At 44.1% G+C, this 19,874-nt stretch overlaps 1 protein-coding gene across 8 annotated transcripts in view; it reads left to right on the top strand.

Annotated features, from left to right (window-relative positions):
• The window catches only part of Osbpl3 (oxysterol binding protein like 3), a 166,777-nt gene that overhangs the window by 32,753 nt on the left and 114,150 nt on the right, over positions 1–19,874 (top strand). The window contains exons 3-4 of one of the 8 annotated variants that reach the window (XM_029478519.1): positions 14,249–14,366; positions 17,752–17,856. The exons of 4 other annotated variants lie outside the window; for them this stretch is intronic. The gene's annotated coding sequence lies outside the window, so the exon portion shown is untranslated. Of the gene's footprint in view, positions 1–1,420; positions 2,649–14,248; positions 14,367–17,751; positions 17,857–19,874 lie in introns of those variants that run through there. 3 more of the 8 variants (XM_029478520.1, XM_029478518.1, XM_029478522.1) reach the window with 3 other exon arrangements.

Here is a 19,874-nt window from a genome sequence, read left to right as displayed (position 1 = left end):
AGGGTTGGTGAGTTCTTATTTATAGTTTCATCTAATGGCTGCATATTGTCCTGGCCTGGGATCCCTGATGTGAGCTAACCTTATTCTTTATCATGTAGATGCAACGCACAGAGTTTAGGACGTTATAGGATTGTTCCATGAATTGCATTGTACTGGGGGAATAATTTGAGCACTTTATGTTCTGAGGTGGCTCCTGTAAGAACAACGATCATCTACTTTCAGCTTATTCTTCAAAGATACTAAAAATAACTAGTTGGGACATGAAAACATAGGATATACTATCTGATGTTGCCAGGGTACCCTATGGATTATCTCAAGACTCGATAAGAGCTGTTGTGGCTAGTGGATACTTGGCTAGTGGTGGATTTATCCCTGGCTAAATCTTGAGCCTCCTGGACTTCATTCAGCTTCCCCAGACCAAAGGTGGCCTACTTAAGTTCTGCTAAATTTCTTAGCTCATCGGTTACTAACCTCTCGGAATAGAACTATATGTATCATTCTGGTATCTGAGTGGTTCAAGTGTCTGCAAGACACTAGTCCTGTCTGAGCTCCTTGTTCAATGTTTGAAGTAACCCAGAGGAGGGCCCTCCATGTTCTCTCCTGTGCTTCTTTTTCATAGCTTTGTGATACAGTCCACTTAATAGCACCCAAAAGTAGTGTTGCCACCAAGAGTCCCATGGCTCCCTCCATTCTCATTGGCATCAGAATACAACGAGGCTTCAGTTTAGAAGATGAAAACACGTGAGATCTCTGGCAGCATGCATTCACTGGTGCCGCTCGTGCTGCGGGTTTCCTAGCTGATCTAGAGATTGCATGCCAGGCAGCAGGCCTGTGTTTAAAGTTTGTCCCTGCCTAGTTTTGTTTGTTTAGACCAAATGACTAGGAAGAGTCTCTTGCAAACCGTGAGGGGTTATCCATGCAGGCATCCCCCTCTGGGTCTTTTTTTTTTTTTTAACCTGGAAGTAAATAATATTTTCTTTCTGAGCTCAACACTTTCTGGGCAAAACAACAACAAACCAAAAAACCCAAGAACGTACATGTGTACTCTTAATAATGAGTGCTAACGTTGGCTTTTGTGTACCAAGTTTCATGATGTGTTTATATTTTATGCTGCATTCACAGTAATGGACTTACATACATTCATGTATTTAACATTAGTGTGATTTTTGGTTCGCCTTTATTGTGCACCCTCGCTAACCAGAAGGGATACATGCAAGTTCAATATAAATTTTTTAATTACTATTTTATTTTATGTGTATGAGTCTTTCTCTGTGTGTTATTTTAGACATGCCAGAAGAGGATGTTGGATTTTCTGCAACTGGGGTCACAGATAGTTATGAGCTACCATGTGGGTGCTGAGATTTGAACTTGGGTCCTCTGGGAGAGCATCCAGTTCTCTTAACCACGGAGCTATCTCTCTGGCCCTCAGTATTCATTCTTTATTCATAATTTATTCATAACGTACTTTTATGTTTGCTCAGAAACCCGAGAAGGAAACCACCTGAGGGTGAATTTATACTAGGCCATTGGAAAGCAGTTCACATGAGATTCTGATATTTCCCTAGTCTCAGAGGTCTTCATCTCTGTCTTCTCCACATTCTACCTCCTGGAGCCACAAGCGTTGGAAATTGGTATTAGAGAGGTTTGTTTTGTTTTGTTTTGTTTTAAATTGAATTTTGGAGCCTCAGTGTCCTCTTCTGGATCCTGTTCGCCCCTACCCCCAACACACACACACACACACAAATAAGTAAAATCTTTTCATTTGGGTTTCATAGGGAAACACTGTTGATTATTAGTGAGCGGGTGGTATTTGTGGGGCGTGTTCATACAGCTTTATTAATAAAGTTCTAAGAGAACTTGGGTTGTAGCTCAGGACGAAGCACATAACTACTGTATTCCAGGCCCTGGGTTCACTCCCCACAGACATAGAAATGTGAGTCTTATATAATATGAAGCTGAGGAGGCTTTTTCAACTCAGATGCCTGTGATTTTGTGACTTGACTGTTAGCTTTCACATTAACTTCAAGCTGTGCTTTGTAGTGACTTGAGGTCCAGGGTCTATAACCTTGCTAAGTCCAGCAGAACAGACCTGTTCTTACTTGCTGTCTGTCTGTTCCTCTGTCCTATCATTGTCAGCAATTGGATGCGTTTTCTTGCTGAACTAACTCCCTTCTCTCTGCTTTTCCCTTTTTGGGGAGCTTCATTTTTTTCTGTCTGCCATGGATTTCTGTTGTTATAATGACTTAAATGAGTATTGACCCAAGCATTTTTGATCCTTTGGAACTGTCTTTTACCTCTCTCTCTCATGCGTGTGATTTAAGGTGTTTGTTTGTTTTTGTTTCCTGGTAAAGAAGCGAGGCGTGACAAAGTTATAATCCACTTCCTTAGGAACTTTTGTGTTGGCGCTCTGTATAGTTAAAAGAGTAAATGAGTTTTATGGCCTGTTGGGAAAAGCTAATAATTTACAACAGACTTTCTTTGGAAAGTAGATCTCAAATTCCAGGCAGCTGATTTGCAAGCATACCTTTGACTCCTAAGGCATGGCTTTTTAAATAGTTGACTAAGCCTGTGGCTTTGTTTTGGTTCCTCCAAGTTTGCCCTTGTTTGGTTTCATGAAATCGGAACCCAAAGCAAGGATTCGAGTGCAGGTAGGGTTTTGTTGTTGTTGTTGTTGTTGTTGTTGTTGTTTTGTTTTTCCAGATGATCCCAGGAAGGAGGGCTGAAGTGACAGGGACAGAGAAGAGTTAATGGCAAGTGTGCCGTGAAGGTTGATGCTGTTGGCAATCTGCTTCTGCCCTGATTGCTCTCTCTGCTTGATGGGAGCTGGAACATTTACAGTCATACCATAGTCTTCAGTCACCTTGTGCTCTCGGCGGCCACTTAAGTCCCCATGCTTCTGGGCTGTGTTGGCTTTCTAGCTAAGTTGTCAACTCTGTCCCAGAGAAGAAATAGAGAGACCCTGCACGGCCTGTGGTGAGCGCTTTCTGCTTGGAGCCCCTCACTGTGGCTACGGTTGGAATGAGCAAGACTGATGAAATGAAACGGGCCATTCTGAGCGTTTATTCTCACTAACCGCCATCAGTAAACCAAAACTATATGTTTTTAGGAGACCACCACTCATCTACCACTAAGAAGGGAAATACACAGCCAGATATGATTTAGATAGGCTGATTTAGGAAGACATAGTGGCCATTAACGGCATGACACATTCTATATTAGAAACATTAGAATGTGAAAATGCACATTTAAGAACTGATGAGACACGGCATAGGGTAGGTGATAGGACACTATGCTTGTGTGTGTGCATGTCTTATCATGGAAAGATAATGGAAATAAATTAAGTGTTATATTACAGCGTGTAAAGCACAATTGCTCTAACGTGAAGAAACATTGATTTGTTCTAGGTGAATTCATAACCATATTGCTGACATGAATTCTCCGTAGCATGGTGGATTTGCTAACAGTCTTTACAGGTGAGACTGTACATAGTACTATGAAGCTGAGGAAGAAGCAGAGCAGTAAGAGTTGGAGACATCACGGCTTACCAAGCTGTTTACCGAATCATTGACAGTTTGCAGGTCAGGTCTAAACCTGGTGGCTGTTATCCAGATCCTTGTGTTTCTGTGCACCTGAGCAGCACACAGGTCCCTTTGATAAGCCGGGGTCCCTTTGATGAGCCACACAGAGGCAAACACTTAGTATACACAGAAAGTATTTTTCTTGGGGACAGTCCCTCATCTGCTGTCAATGCTTTTAGCATCTTCCTGCATCCTTGAGGACTGAGGTAACAATTCTTAGTGAGATTATTTTCAACATTCAAGCAGGTAGGCATGTATTCAGGACAGATGTAGAATTAAGATCCTGGAAAGTTATTTGCAAAAAGAAAAGATGGAGATGACCCATCCCAGAGGATGGATAACCAATAGTCCCTTGGGGTTGGAAGAGTCACCAAGAGCACCATGCTTCTGCTGCCGTAGGCCACAGCTTTGACAGCAGACATCATTTTGTTTGTGAAGGGTTCTTCAGTGACTCAGCTGTAGTCTGTGGATTGCTAAGAGTGTCTTTCTATTAGTGATGAATTAGGTCTGCGGCACTCATGGATGCCTGCAAGCCTCAGTCCTGCCATCTGAAGTAGGATAGGTACAACTTCCTCTCTGCAGAAGTGCATCAGACAGTGCTTCAGTTCCTCTGAAGTAGAGGAAGCCGGTGACTTCTGTTAGCAATACTTCAAATATTTGAAAATAGCAACTCTAGCTTCTCTTTCTTCTTTTAAACCTTTTTGACAAGGAGAGGGATTGGGAACATCTTACTGTGTAGCCCAGGCTGTCCTGGAACTCAGTCCATACACCAGGCTGGTCTCAAGCTCACAGAGATCCACCTGCTTCTGCCTCCCAAGTGCTGGAATTAAAGGCATGCACCACTATATCTGGCAAGACTTTCTTTTTTAGGTCAGTGTTTCCAGACAGGAAGCCCAGAGAAAGCTGTGTGTGTGTGTGTGTGTGTGTGTGTGTGTGTGTTTCTACTCTCAGGGAAGCTATGCCCTGTAATCCAGCCTGCTGTCAGCTTCAGCTCAGGGTTTCTCCGAGGGTCTGTGAATTTGCTATATGCTATTTAGAGCTTGCTTGTTTTTATTTCCAGTAAAATATTTAGAACTGACCATTGGATTTTAAGACCACTATTCTAGGTATTTAATTTCTGATATAATCTCCTAATCTTGAAGTACACTAATGGATGGAGGGTATGCCTACTATGAAATCATCAGCATCCATCCAGTGAATGCATATAGATACATGTTCATACATTCATATACCTACATGTATGTATGCATACATGTGTACATGTATATGTGCACATTAACACACATATAACTATATACAGACATAAATATATACTCATACACAGATACACAAATACATATATGCACACATATACATGTACACCCATATATGTATATACGCACATATACATACATTTATACTAACACATATGCATATATGTATTACTTCTGTTCATGCCATAGCTTAGTGTATAACTTATTTTATTTTTACTGAAGCTTTATTTTTACCTTTGTGCATGTGTGCTTGTGTGCTTTTGTGCATGTATGTGTGCCTATACCCACGGAGGCCAGAAGACAGCATCAGGTCTCCTGGAGCTGGAGCTGCAGGTGGTATTGAGCTACCTGGGATGAATGCCATGACCTGAACTTGGGTCCTCTGCAAGAACAGCAAGTGCTGCTAACCTCTGAGGCATCTCTCTAGTGGCCAAAGAGCTTATTTCAATGTCCAGGTTTTAGGCAGTGTCTTAGATACCTTTGCTAATACTTGCTGCCTCTTTCCCATGGGTAGGGAGGGAAGTTATGTGGTTAGATGTTCACTGCTCTAGTTGGTGGCATAAACCTAGGTGAGCAGTATAGTTTTAATTTTTTCAAAACCTGTTTTCAGTGATGGTTCTTAACTGCTTTAACCTCCCTTTTAGCCTACTGCTCACCAGAGATAGTGGGAAGGAAAAGATAACAGGGGAATGGATCTGCTTAGAAAGGTTCTTTGGAACAACTTCCATCTGTGTTTTCTGAAAATCGGCAGTTCAGTTCACAGGTCAGCCCACTTGCAAACCCTTCACAGATACACCAGCAGCCCAGTTCAGTAGCGTGAGGATAGCAAACATGAACCAGCAGCGGTCGCAGTATCCAGCAGAAACAGCAAGGCTTGGCTCAAGTCAGCAGGAGGGACCAGGAGGAACACAGATGTTCGCTACTGTTCCCTCTCTCAGGGAAGAGAAGATCAGCAAAGACATGAGACCCACAGCATTGCCCAGCTAGCTGTAGCAACAAGCCAAGCTTTGTCTCCGTCACTCCATGGAGTCCTAGTTATACCCTCCAAATATCATGTATCCTCTTGGGTCTTGCCTCAGCTGACATCACTCTGCCAATCAGCCTGAGTCCCAGGAAGCGGCAAGAAACCGCAGCACATCACCAGACACCAAAATTTTTGGGTGCGTTTCTCTCTTTGGAGTCCCAACAAATGAAGCTGAACTATGCAGTGTAAGGTGGACCAATACATGTGTGTTGTTTGTGAAGAATCCTTCATCACGTGACCTTTCACATGCTTGCTTCCTTAGTCTTTTACCTGTGTCCACTTTAGCTAAACATTGCTTCATGTGTTTGCCCCAGCAAAACACCATCCAACCAACTTTCCAAAGAATTCTTCAGTTTCTACTTCAGAGTGGGGCCTAGAAATGAGATGGACTAAAGTCTCATGTAATAGCCAACTGTATTCCGAGTATCAGACAGTTTATATTCTGAGGGTTAAGAAGATTCACCCGAGGGAGGTATTCAATCACAGGGACAGGCCACACGTGCCCAAACCATGCTTTTCCATAGAGGCACATGAATTACAATAGCTGAAGTAAACTCACTTCTGTCTGCTACATCTGGGAGGAGCACGAAGACACGTTCCAAGAACAGTTCTGTGTTTTGAAGAAACTGAGGTCACAGGATTCCTGTTTTCTCCCAACCACTCAGAATTCTCACACAACTCCATCCTTTTTCTGTGTTCCAACAGTTAGAAATAAAACAGTATGCCCAAATATGTCTTTGAGAGTCATGTCATATGGAGTCTCTGTGCAAACGTACTCCTTTGAACTGAGTGTGTGTGACTTCCCAGGAGAGGGTCCTGAGAGCATCTGAGGGCAAAAGCATCCGCTGGGAAGGCAGCCCCAAAGTCTGTGTGTGAGCTTCCAGTACAGCTCCACAGATGTGGGGCCTGAATCCTCCTGTAGACCTTGGATTCACCCTGGAACTCACCATTCAGAATCCCATAGTGGTCTTTTTCTCTGTTTAACTCAGTTTTGGAAGGAGGATAGTGAAGAGTCACACTCCACATGTCTCAGTTCAGCTTTTATTTTCTAAATTCTGTTTCACAGACTCACAGAAACTTCTTAAGGGCTCTTGGGATTTTCAGTCCAGTAACTGTGTGTGTACTGCCCCTCCTCCAATGGCTCGACCATTACAGAGGTTGCACAATCTCCAGCTTGTGTCTGGAGGATCCCTACGTATTGCTAGGATTCAGTGGTCCAGTGTCCTGTAGTGTAGGACTGTTCCCTGTGCTGTAGTGACTTAAAGATATGATAGGACCGTGATGTGAGTGGTAGGTCTGCCATTTTCATTTTGAGAAGGAACCAAAGAGCCCGTTTTACAGGATGTTTGCTTGATAGGGAAAAGAGAAAGAAGGCAGATCTTTGGGATCGGACCTAAGGCTGAACATAGAGATGGAGTCTAGTCTATTCCTTTCCCTCTTGCCTCTCACCCCTACGCACTTGCTCACAACCCTTGACCCCAGAGCAGGTGTGAGCATCCAGGTGCTGAGCAGAGGAGGCCCCTGTCTACCTAAGAGCTCCCTAGGACACAGGCAGCCTGCACAGTCCAATGAAGCCTTTGTTGCTTAAGAGTCCAAAGTACCACAACTGGTCTCTGATTCTTTTGCTTAAAAAAAAAATCACTTATTTAAGCTTAGCCTCTTTAATTAAAGAAGGCATTTGCAGGGAACAAAATAGTCCATTTCCCTCATAGGAACTCAGAGTTAAAATACAAGTAAAAAATTTATCCAACCACTTATTTATATTAAAACTAATATTCCTTTAATTTATATTAAAACTAATTTACCTCTTCACATACTCTATTGGTATTTTATTTTTTAATAGCCATAGTAGGGACACAGGTAAGTAAAAGAACACGTGATAAGAATGTTTAAGCTCTGGGTCTAATCCCTAGCTCCAGAAACAAAACAAACCAAAACTTCTAATCCTGGAAGTCCCTTCCCAAGACTAGAGAGAGTCCCTATATACTCCAGTTGCCTCTGAGCGAGCATGACAGGCATAGCTGTGTGTGACTTTGGGTTGTAAAATGTTCTGTAAATTCTGCTTACTGCTCTTGGGACACTAGTTCTGGGGATGCTAGCTGACATAGAGAAATATAACCTCCCTGAATAAGATTCCCATATAGGAGAAGCCATTTGTAGCCATGTTAGCCCATAGCCCGGCTAAGGTCTCAGTTCACAGTCACCATCAAGCAGCAGGTTGAGGGGAACTGTCTCAGACAGCCATCCACTTGAGGCTGCAGAAGACTCCAGCCACGCCTGGAGAAGGATTATAGTTGGGTGGGAAACCCTCACCCAGGACTGTCCAGCCCAGCTGTTTCTTAATTTTTGAGCCTCAAGTTATGAGTCAAATAAAATGGTTGTTTCGAGCCACTATGTTTTAAGGTACTTTGCTACCTAGTAACTGGAGGATAAGATATGCCAAGAAATAAAAATATTTAAAATCAATGGTGGTGTGGTCCGAGATATATTCTGTGCTTTACCTTGCTTCTGAATAGTCTAGATATTATTTGATCATCTTATGAACAATGAACATTTTCTCTCCTTTCAATACCAGGGCTAGAATCCAGATCGTTTGTGTACTAGACAGGTGTTTGTTAACCCAACAAGCTCTTCCCCTGTTGTGGGGGCTTTGGCCAATTACTGAGGTTACTGAGGATGCTAAGTAAAGATGCCTTGGTGCAAAACCACCATAACAACACAGAAAGACCTGAAGCCTCAATAACCGGGGTCTCTTCTTCCTTGAGAAAAGAAGCATGCAGTCTCTCTTCTTTTCCGGGTACTATTTTATCTGTGATGCTTTGAATATGCTTGCCCCAGGGAGTGACACTATTAGGTGTGGCATTGTTGGAGTAGGTGTGACCACGTTGGAGGAAGTGTGTCATTGTGGGAGTGGGCTTTAAGACCCTCATCCTAGCTCCCCGGACCTCCAGTCTTCTCCTGTTTGCTTTTGGAACAAGATTGTAGAGCTCTCAGCGCCTCCTGCACCATGTTTGCTGGGACGCTGTTGTCCTTCCCACCTTGATGATAATGAATTGAACCTTTGAACCTGTAAGCCAGCCGCAATTAATTGCCCTCATAAGAGTTGCCTTGGTCATGGTGTCTGTTCATAGCAGTACAACCCTAACTAAGACATTATCCAAAGGTTTGTACCACAAGTTAGCCAGAAACCCTCACCAAGGCATGCAAATCAGGAGGTTCAAGCCAGGGAGGTGCATACCTGAAAATATCTTGGCAGGTGGTTTTGGGCTTACTCAGATACAAAGAGAAACAACAAACAAACAAACAAACAAACAACCCTAATCTTAGAATTTGTCAGGAAAAAGAAATTAGATGTTGACCCCTTTGGGCCGGAATTGTTGCTGCTTGTATTGTGGTTTGCATTTTTTCTAGAATAGTGCACTGAGTTACTTATTTAAGGTGTCACCATTCTCTTCCTGGAAGTGGCCTAAGAAGAAATAGCTACTCTCCTAACCCAGAAAACCCCACCAAGGCATGCAAATCAGGAGGCTCAAGCCTGGGAGATGCATATCTGAAAAACCACCAACTCTCTGGCGGGTGTCACTTTAAAGAACGGATGTGAGCCATTGGCCAGTGTGATACTGGAGGGTCGTGTGGTCATGCCAGAGGTGGGGCTAAGTGGGACAGTCACCTCAAAACGGTGCTGAAATTTTGCTGTCCAAGTATCTAAGTGCAGAAAGTGTGGTTGAGCATAGGGTACGGATGTGGGTTCCCTGCTTGTAGGATCCTTAGGCTGATGGAGGGAGGGCCTGCAGACACTTTCGGGGCCCAGAGCTAGATTAGTGCAGATGTGAGTTCCCTTGGCCATGCTGAGATGCTCATCACTGAAAAGGAACAAATTGTTGCTAAGTTAGAGGAGCTGGATGCACAGAAAAGATGCCTCAGACAAAACAAAAGTCACGGCACTGGGATAAATTGCTCACAGGCTAAGTGCAAAGGGGAGTAGACATGAATGAAAAGGAATAGATTTCTACTCACCATTGAAGAGAAAAGAAGAAACACCTCCTGGCGGAGTTCAAGGCCTTCACAAGTGAAAACACAAATGCTAATTAGTAGTACAAATCTTTGAGTGAGATAGAGCCAGGAGAAGATTGTCTGCAAGCTTCCTTTCGTGAGGAGAAAAGTCAGGTTACTGAAGGTTGGGTCTTTTTCTTAGCATCCTCGCAGCCTCAGTAACCGAGGGTACATCCAGTGCAATGAGAGACTAGATGCTCCGGCTGGCAAGTGGAGTGGTTAGAGCCACTCTTGTAACCAGAGCTCCACGCCACATCACCCTGGTATAAAGAACCCTAGTTTTTCTATCTTTGGCTTCTCCTCAGTGAGTTATCCTTGTCTTTATACTAGAAAGTTTTAAATTTCTTTCTTGATTTTCATGATTGTTTGGAGGAGCTAGGGAGATGGCTTACAGGTTAAGAGCACTGGCTGTTTTTTTTCCAGTGGGCCTGAGTTCAATTCCCAGCACCCACATGGCAGCTCACAACTATCTGACTCCAGTTCTAAGGGATCCAACACCCTCACACAGATATACATGCAGGCAAAACACCAATGCATATAAAATAAAATAAAAATAAATAATTTAAGAAAATAGAATGTTTGGGTACTTACATTCCCATACTTCTATCCATACTGGGAACGGTGACTGACTAACAGATTGTTAGTTCATTATTGCTGTTAACCCTGGTGTCGTATGTTCAGTTGTGTTTACTTTTGAAACTCAAGGTAGACTTCATACATAGCTTATGGGGTGGTTGAAGTTCAGTGGGATAAAAAAGATAGAGAATGAAAACGAGTGAGCCCAGACTACATTTGATCACAGTGTTTATTCAGGACTGTGTCATCATCAACAGTCCGCCCCAAATTCACTGTGTCCTAGTGAAGATACAATCAGCACAGAAAACATGACCACTTTCCTAGAGCGTGTGTTTCCAGTTGATTAAATTTGACTTGTGTGATTTGCTTCATAATTGAATCTGTTTCTTAGCACTACACTAATATTAGGTTTCCTCGGAGACATTTATAAATACCGGCTGAGTCAGAGTGCTCGCCTGGCCTTGGGTAGGTTAGCAAAACCTTAAGAAAGGTGGATTTCTTTTGAAATTATTAACGATAACCGCAGAAGCAGATGCAGTCACTGTGCAGGGAAGGCTTGTGATGTGTCTTAGGCAGCGAGGACACTGCTTTATTTACTATACTGATTTTGAAGGTGCAGGGGGCGAGGGCAGAAGAGATGGTGGCACTTTCAAGAGTCATTTCAGATATGTTATTCAAAAGGAGACTGGATCAGTGTACCTGATCCCAGTGTCAACCATTTTACAACTTTCTGCAGCTGTTGAAGAGAGCAGGCATAGGCTGATGTGTCCCGTTTATTCCTAAGGGAGAAACTCCATTCTCCATTCTTAGTTGTAAACCTCTGAAGACCTGAGAGAAGTGTAGACAGAGCCTTGTTTACAAAGGTTTCTTAGGTGACCCTCTTTTTCTTTAAACGCCATATGTGATTCCTCCAAGCCATGCCCAGTGCCAGTGTGCCTTTGGGTGGAGAGGCCTCATCCGTGGGAACACATATCTACAGTTACCATCTAGGAGCGATGGGCAGAGTTCTCATGGACGCTGGATGACTGCTTCTCTAGTCTTCATGCTCCTCCACTAGCCTTGTATTTCAACAAATGTGGATTCATCCTACTTGGCTCACTGTGAGGAGGCAGATGCCCCAGTTTCTGCCACTTTATTTTTATGGATTCCTTTTTGTCTTTCAAATCTTTTGGCAAGGAGATTGCTGATAACTGACCCCCCAGTGCAGCCTTCCCAAAGACCCAGGGACCCGAGAGCTTAGTGTCAGAATGGGTATCATCTACAGTGTCAGGTTCTTTGGAAGAGGACCTGACCAACCAAAAGCTGGAAGCTGCTTGTGTGTTTTGTTTTGGAATGAAATGTCTGAATGGGCTGTCTGAAAGGTTGTTTTTCCTTGCTTAAAACCTCTGATATAAAATCAGATGTGAAGGCTGCCTCTGTAGCTTGAGTACTCTGGTCTCTCCCACAGGAGCCACTGTGGTCTGACCCAGAGTACTGGGGACAGAGAGAGCAGATTCTCAGCTTGAACACAGCCAGTGTGAGCCATGGGTGTGGTGCTGTGCTAGGGAAACCATGCAGGGGGTGTAACAGGTGGAATCATAAGTCTCTGGGCTCTGCCACAGCCAGGTTGGGGGGCAGGGAGAGGACGATAAGGAATTAATGGTGTACCGAGACCTAGTGGGGGCAGCTTTCAGAAAGCCTACACGTTATCTGGATGTTTCTTCTAGCTTCAGGTTGACTTTTTCTTTGGGACTACACAGATGACAGCCCTCCAAAAAGGCAGCATCATAGCTGAGTTCAGAAAGAGCAACCGTGCTGCCTAGCTCCGTGAGCTCCGGCGTGCACAGCCAGCTCGCAGGACAGTTCTGTACCATACTTGTGAATAAGAGTAGTTTGTTGTTGTTAGTTACATTTTACTTAAGCTCATTTAATGACCAAGTCTGCTATGCCCCAACACCAGGTTCTGCTGGGCCTTTAATCTTTCTTGATGAGGATGCTCCCATATGGAGGAATATTAGTGAGCCAGGCTGAGCTCATGTTATAAAGTATGAGATGCATGCCATGCCACTCCTTTAAAGTTTAAAGAAAACAATGCTGGGTGCTTCCAGCTTCTAAGGTTTCAGAAAAGAGACTGAAACCTTGCACCTAAGAGAAAGCAAAATGTTTGTACGAGAGAAACCCAGAAACTCTTGTGCTCTTTGTCCAACAAACAAACAAATGGATTCACTCTTCAACGCTGGTGTGGAGAGGCTGGGCCAGCTAGACTTGGCTTATGGTTTTTTTTTCTGCTCATAGCAGGTAGTGTGGTTACATAGCAGCCTCCTGGAACAAAGCCTATTTCTTCTGGCTGCATTGCATGTTATGTAGAAAGCCTTCTGTCTCCTGGAAAAGACAGGGCAGGTACTGACTGTGAAACCTTGTGCTGGATTTCAAGATGGAGGGAAAAGGAGGAAGGAAAAGTTGAGTCACATTTGTGTAGGACTTTGAATGATATCATTACATAGTTTGCCTTTTAAATTTATTTTAAGTTAAATTTTTAGAAATTTGTAGAGTGTTGGAAATCAAGCCAGGGTCTTGGGTATGCTAAGTATCCATTCTACCACTGGTAATATCCCTGAATGAAAAAATAAAAAGGAAAGGATATGATGGTTGCTAGGTATGGTGGAAGAGAAAGCTTATTATAGACATCTGGGAGAGCACAGCCAGAGGCAGACATGTCTGGGAGAGTCCAGAGTAGACAGGACCTAGAACCATGCATGTGAGGCGGGGAGGGGCAAGGAGGGGTGAGAGAGGGGAAGAAGCAGATGCAGCAGCCAGGAGCCCCAAAAGAGAGGAGATGAAAATGGTTGAATTATATAGGGAAGAGCATCTGGGAGAAGGGAAGCCAGCTTCCCTTCATCCTGGGATGGAGAAGTATAGATGAAAAGGCCAGGTAACCAAAATGGTTGAATTATATAGGGAAGGGCATCTGGGAGAAGGGAAGCCCAGCCCCTGGAATGGAGAAGTTTCGATAGGGGACAGGGTATGCCAGCAAGGAGGGTCCCTTGACAGGTGGGAACTGAGGGGTGCAGGGAGAACCTGGTCCTCTTTCATATGCTAATGGGCACCTCAGCCATTTGTCCCAGGTTTGAAGCCTAACAATTCCTAGGTCAAGACTTTATTTTATACATCATTTACCTGTAAGTTTGTGAAGAATCCCACGCTGTGATGTATTATATGCCAAATAACTGAATGTGTTATTTTAGGCTATATTAGTGATCTCTTCACCCAGAGGCAGTTGTGCACACATGGAGTCTGTGCTGGAGGCTGAGGAAATGCAAAGGAGAGAAGATGAACTGAAGGAAAGGCATGGGTGACTTCTGAAGATAGTTTGCCTCCAAGTGGTTCAGTGGCTAGACGTGGTGGCCCATCTCCTGAGGGGTTGGGAGAGCTGGCTCTGCATCACAGCAGAAAGCCATGAGAAATGCCGTGAGTGGGCAAGACAGGCTGGAGCTATCTCAGTTTTCTGGGCTAAAGCAATCACTGTGCCCTGAACCAGGCAGGAAGCCAGAATAGAACTAAGCAAATAAATACCAGTGGCAGAGACACGAGAGGCATCTCGGAGGCAACGAATTTCCTCCTGTGTGTCTTTTAATTCTCATGGACACAGCTCAACTAGGAAGGAGGAGGAGGACTGGGGGAGGAGGCGTTGCCTAGAAATAGAGGCTGGGTTTTCTAGGGTTTACAACCTGCTGTCTGCCTGTTGCCAGAGAGTCTCTGCCTATTCCATTATTATTCTCCCTCAGGAAGGGGTGAGAAGATTGGTGTGGGAAGAGTTCCAGCTGCCCCTGCCTACCTTCATCCCCTCGGTGGCTGTTCTCTGATGTGACCTGCTGGGACTTGACTTGTTCATCTCCTTGATGGGTACCACGTTTTCCTCCTCTGAATGTCTCTCTTGTATCTCTAGTTCAAATGCAGCCTGGCTATATACTGCTGTCCCTGAATTCACTCTTTTACTGATTTTTGACTCCTTAATCAACAGTTGATTTTTTTTAAAGGTTTATTTATTTGTTATATGTATGTGAGTACACTGTAGCTATCCACACCAGAAGAGGGTATCGGCTCCCATTACAGATAATCTTAAGCCAGCATGTGGTTGCTGGGAATTGAATTTAGGACCTCTGGATGAGCAGCCAGTGCTCTTAACCACTGAACCATCTCTCCACCCCTCCTTGCCAGCATTTTAACATCTTTTTGCAGAGTCCAGGTTCCCAGGCTCTCATCTTCAAAAGTACAAGCTTCTTTCCCATCTCCTTCTCAACCTTGGCATGTGTCTTTGTTTCTTTTTTTTTTTTTTTCTAGATGCAGAGTTACTAGGAGCAGCCATCCAAGCTTTGCTTGTACCTCCCCAGCCTGTAGAGCTGCTATCATCTTTGGAACTCTCAGTGATTGGACTAGGATACTAGATTCTAAATCTCCAGTCTCCCAGGGCTTCCCTCCTGTGTGAATGGTTTTGGATGCAAGTATCAGAAAACCCATGAAGAAGTCTGGACGCTTTCAAGCGTCCCAGTGGCTCCATTCATTGTCTTAAAGGGGCAAATGTATTATTTAGTCTTTGTTCCCTGCGTGTTGTTCCTCCAAACATTGCCTAGAGGCTCATTAGCCAGGGTTTTATGTTAGGAGCTTGCCTATGCTCATCTATGGTAAGAGGCATGGGCTTACCTCAGAGGTTTAGAATCTTCCATTTACAGCCTGGGGTTGAGAGTGAACTCAGGCTCCATACAAGCATGTAGCTCTCCAGTATAATGGGAACATACATATAAACACACACACACACACACACGTATATATGTACATACATACATATACATATATACATATATATATATACATATATACATGTATTTCCAGTGACTCTGTGTGTAGTGGGAATGATGGTGCCCATGAGAGTGACTGCTAGGCTGGTTGCAGAGGCTTTCACAGCCCTGTCTCCCCTGAAGCCTTTTGCTCTTTGATTTATTTGAACAGTGTGTTTCATTTCCTGCAGTAATTTTGCTCCTCTCTTTCTCTTAGACTTTGCCTTCCCTGTTATGTGGCCCTCACTGGCCCTTCTTGCTCTGCACTGACCTTGGTCATCCTAATGATTCCTATGATTTCATCTGATAGCCCTCAGCTCGGGATTCTGAAATCTGCCTCTTGCACCCCCCTCCTTATTCTTATGTTTGGCATCTTGTTGAATCAGTTCACTTATAATGACCAGTAATAATTCTCATGTTTCATGCTCTCCCTAAAGTATGGGACTTTTCATTTTCCTCTTTCTTTTTTTTACATTATGATTTTTTTTGTTTGTTTGTTTTTTCGAGACAGGATTTCTCTGTATAGCCCTGGCTGTCCTGGAACTCACTTTGTAGACCAGGCTGGCCTCGAACTCAGAAATCCGCCTGCCTCTGCCTCCCGAGTACTGGGATTAAAGGCGTGTGCCACCACACCCGGCTCATTTTCCTCTTTCATTACTGCACTTGTTATTTCAAAACATAGATACTTCAGTAACAAACAAACAGCTTATTCAGTTTTTCTTACAGCTAGGTACTGTCATATGACTAAAGCTGGCACATACATATGCCTATGTGTATGTGTATACCTGAGTGCATGATGAACATGCAAAAGAGAGGGGTGGGAAAGAGAGAGAGAGAGAGAGGGAGAGGGAGAGGGAGAGAGAGAGAGAGAGAGAATGAATCACCGAGACAGAGACAGACTGACTTAGCAGCCACCCAGAAGTCTAATAAAAAGACAGCTGTTTAGCTGAGAGCCTATCCTTACTGGTTTTCTTTTCCCTTCATCTTGTCTTAAAAAGGGAAGATGACAAAGTTTTAGAAGCTGTTTTGGACCTTGTAGAAGTCTTGGAATCCAGGGTGGAAGATAGGATGCTGGGTACTTTATGCCCACAGAGCGGACCAGTCAATTTTGGAAAGACTTTCTGTACCTTTTTATGTAACAGGTGGTCTAATTCAGGTCTCATTAAGGATGTTATAGCAAATTATCCCAAACTGGGCAGTTTATAAACAGCAGAAGTTTATCATTCATCATTTTGGAGGCTGATAGTCCACTGTCAAGGTGTTTCAGGTTTGGTGTCTGTTGAAGGCTTTGTGCCTCACAGATGGTCTTCCCTCTGTCTCGGGGCAGACATCAGGGCAGGACTGCATACCGGGACCCTTTAAAATCAGGCTAATTGTGCTCTAGACTAATCACTGCTCAGAGGTCTCACCTAATCCATCACTGTGGTGACTAGATGTCATCCTGTGACCACGGGGGTAAGAATGGAGGACACAGACACTCAGGTCAAGGCAGCAGCTAAGCTCTACCCTCTGCTAATTTCAGCCAGATATATCTCCTCAAAGCTGTTTCTGCTCTGTTGTAGTTCTCTCTCAATGTTTCATGGGATATACTTTGGGGAAAAATAAACCAGGCAAACTATTCAATATCTACAGGTTTGTTCACACTAAATAGTGTGGCTGTTGGAAGCAGGGGCAACATGCGAAGTGGAGAAAGCTCATGTTTTCTTAGTGGAACTATCATTTGGATCCACTACAGACAGTGTCTGCAGGTACCAGTGCTGCGGGGCTGAAGGGCTGGGTAAGACAGGGTGGTAGGTTAGAGATTCTTGGCAGTTAAGTAGCTGGTCGGAGCCAGTAGCACTGTGGATGCAGCACTCAGACTAGATACGTAGAGTGCCGAAAAGGTGTGTGGGTGTGTCATATGTACGTTTTGTCTGCAGCTGCATTGTTTGAACACGAAACGGGAAGCAATATAAATGTCTGGGTGGATCGATATCTGTATATTTCACCAGTACAATTCTGTAGAACAGCTAAAAGGAAACAACCAGAATCACATGTAACGTTAATGGGCAGGACTGAAGAATAATGTACAGAAAAATAAGTTGTTGATTATGTATAACATGAAGTCATTAGCTAAAACGAAAATGATTCACAGATGCCCTACCGAAGGCCTCTCTAACGTCCACTAGATATGCTCTTTAGAAGCTCAGCTATTTATCTCCTCTTTCATTCTTTCTATTTCAACTTGCTTTTTACCTTAGTACCAGTCTGGTTTCCTGCTGCATGTGGGTCAGGACTGGCCGACATCAATGGCATTCAACATGTTTGCCAGAGTCATCTTTCTGAGCCTATGTCCACCCTGTCTTCAGCAGCCCTGCTCCTCCCCACCCTCCCCCGCAGCCCTGGTGCCTGCAGGCAGTGTCCCCAGCTGGAATGACTGTTCTTCACCTTGTCTTCTTTTGTTCACCTGGCAGAAGTCTGCATAGAAATCTTCAAAGCCCAGAGCCGGGGTTGTTTTTTGGGTCAAACGTGGACATTTACTTTCCCATGGATGTGCGGACTTCATTCTCGCAGAAGGGGTAAGAAGGTGGCTCGATGGGCTGCAGCTTGACCTTGTTAAGGGCAGTGGTCTTAGAGGCATCTTAAGGCCTCAAGGCTCTTTGCCAGATTATTATGCACGGTTGAGGCCACTCTAGAGGTTGCATTGGAGACCGTCTTCATTTCTTACAGGCTGTGAGAGGAAGAATCATTCCTAACTAAACAGTTTTCTTTCCCTGTCTGGGATCAGGTTGAGGAGGACTTTTCAAACTTAATTTTTGAGGAAAACAAACAGTTGGTTGTATTTTAGGGAGCAGTGGAGATAATCCCGCTGATGACTCCTCTGCCAGGAGGAATCTCAGAATGAATTAGGTAGAGACAACGGGATTGCTTTTAGGAGACTGTGCTGACCCCATACAGTGGATTAACCCCAGTTCTAGGCAGGTACTCAAAACTGAGCTATCACCTAGTCCCTTCTTTACAGTTTATAGCTTTTGGCAAAGTGTCTCACTTCACTGCCCTGGCCCTCACATCCCTCTGTAGCCCAAGCAAGCTTTGAACATGGGGTCTTCATGCTGAAGCCTCCCCAGTAGCAGGGATGTAGGCCCGGCTACCACACCCTCTCCTCCCTCCCTTCTTCTCTCCTGTCTTTCCCCTCTGCTTTACTAATGCTATTTCTGTTCATTGCAAGATTAACATCAGAGAACATAAAATAAAATTTACAGAGGAAAATTAAATGTCAGTGTTTGTAGGGGGTGAGGGCACCCCCAATACAGCGGTGCCTTGCATGGAAAGGGGTCCAACAAACTTTCCAACAAAACCTAACCTCTATATTATGTTAATCGATCATTGCCATTCTTTTTAAATTCAGGCAGAATGGTAACTTTATTGTCTCAATTTTATTTTACTGTAGATACAAGGGAGAGTGCAGCCAGAGGCAGAAACATCTGGGGAGTCTGAATCAAACAAGTGAAGCCATGTGAGGAGAGGGGAAAGTATCGCTGACCAAGAAGGGTTGCGCAGGCCAGGAGACCAGCGTAACCAAAATGGTTGAGTTATATAGGGGCCAGAGAAGCTGGGGAGGGGAGTTCCGCCCAATAGCTGGGCTGGAGACTTCAGAGTATGGGAGGGGTGTGCCAGCCAAGAGGGCCCTTTAACAGCTAGAGACTGAGGGATGCTGGAAGAACCAGGCAGCCAGCATCCTCTTTGATATGTTAATGGGCACCTCAGGCATTTGTCCTGGGTTTGAGACTTAAGTTATGAATATGTAATTATTTTAAATAAAAAATCTCTTATGCCTGTTTTAGTATTTTACTGTGTATTATACAGTCTGTGGTGTAAATGCACCGCCCACTGTCAATCATTTAATGACTTTTCTGTACCTGTTTTTTTTTTTTTTTAACTACCACTAGCCACGGGAAACCTTGACCATATTTTTCAAAGGTCTAAAGAGAGAACAGACTACTCTAAGGTCTTTGTGGTCGTCCTCCAGTGGCTACACACAGTTTTGAAGACCATGTGTGTGTTACATGGAATGAACCCATACAACAGAGCTAAAGTCGGATTTCCTCTCTGGATGTTTCAGAAAGTCTAAGTGTTGAATGATGGGCAAGGAGTAGACAATGGATGAGAGCTGACTTAGTTCAGCTCGCACCACACTCCGTTCCACTGCATTTCAAGGGCGACAAACACCTGGGAACTACCCACTTAGATGGAGGCTGTCTGGAAAACTCAGTTTACAGGCTCCATCTCGAGACGGAGGCCTTCGGAAGAGTTAGCCACCCTTCCCTGGTATTGATCTTTGTGATTTCCAACTTAACCTTGAGACAGCTCGGCCCCACTGAGACTATTGAGCTTTTGCGTCCTCCTCAGGGTTGGGAGCAAAGAGGAAGGGGGTGTTTTCAGTAAATGCTGTGTTTCATGGGAGTTGTCTTCTGTCTGGGCCCAGCGGACGCCTTCTTCTCTAGCAGGTGATGAAGGGCTTTGATTTGGTTGGCAAATGCTTCACTTCACTCCTGTTCAACGAAAATTCTGTCTTTGATCCAAGGAATTTGATTGT

The sequence above is a fragment of the Mus caroli genome, chromosome 6, assembly GCF_900094665.2.
Source record: "Mus caroli chromosome 6, CAROLI_EIJ_v1.1, whole genome shotgun sequence".
NCBI lineage: Eukaryota > Metazoa > Chordata > Mammalia > Rodentia > Muridae > Mus > Mus caroli.
Note: the sequence above shows the minus strand (reverse complement) of the source record. Positions and strands in the feature narration are given on the sequence as shown.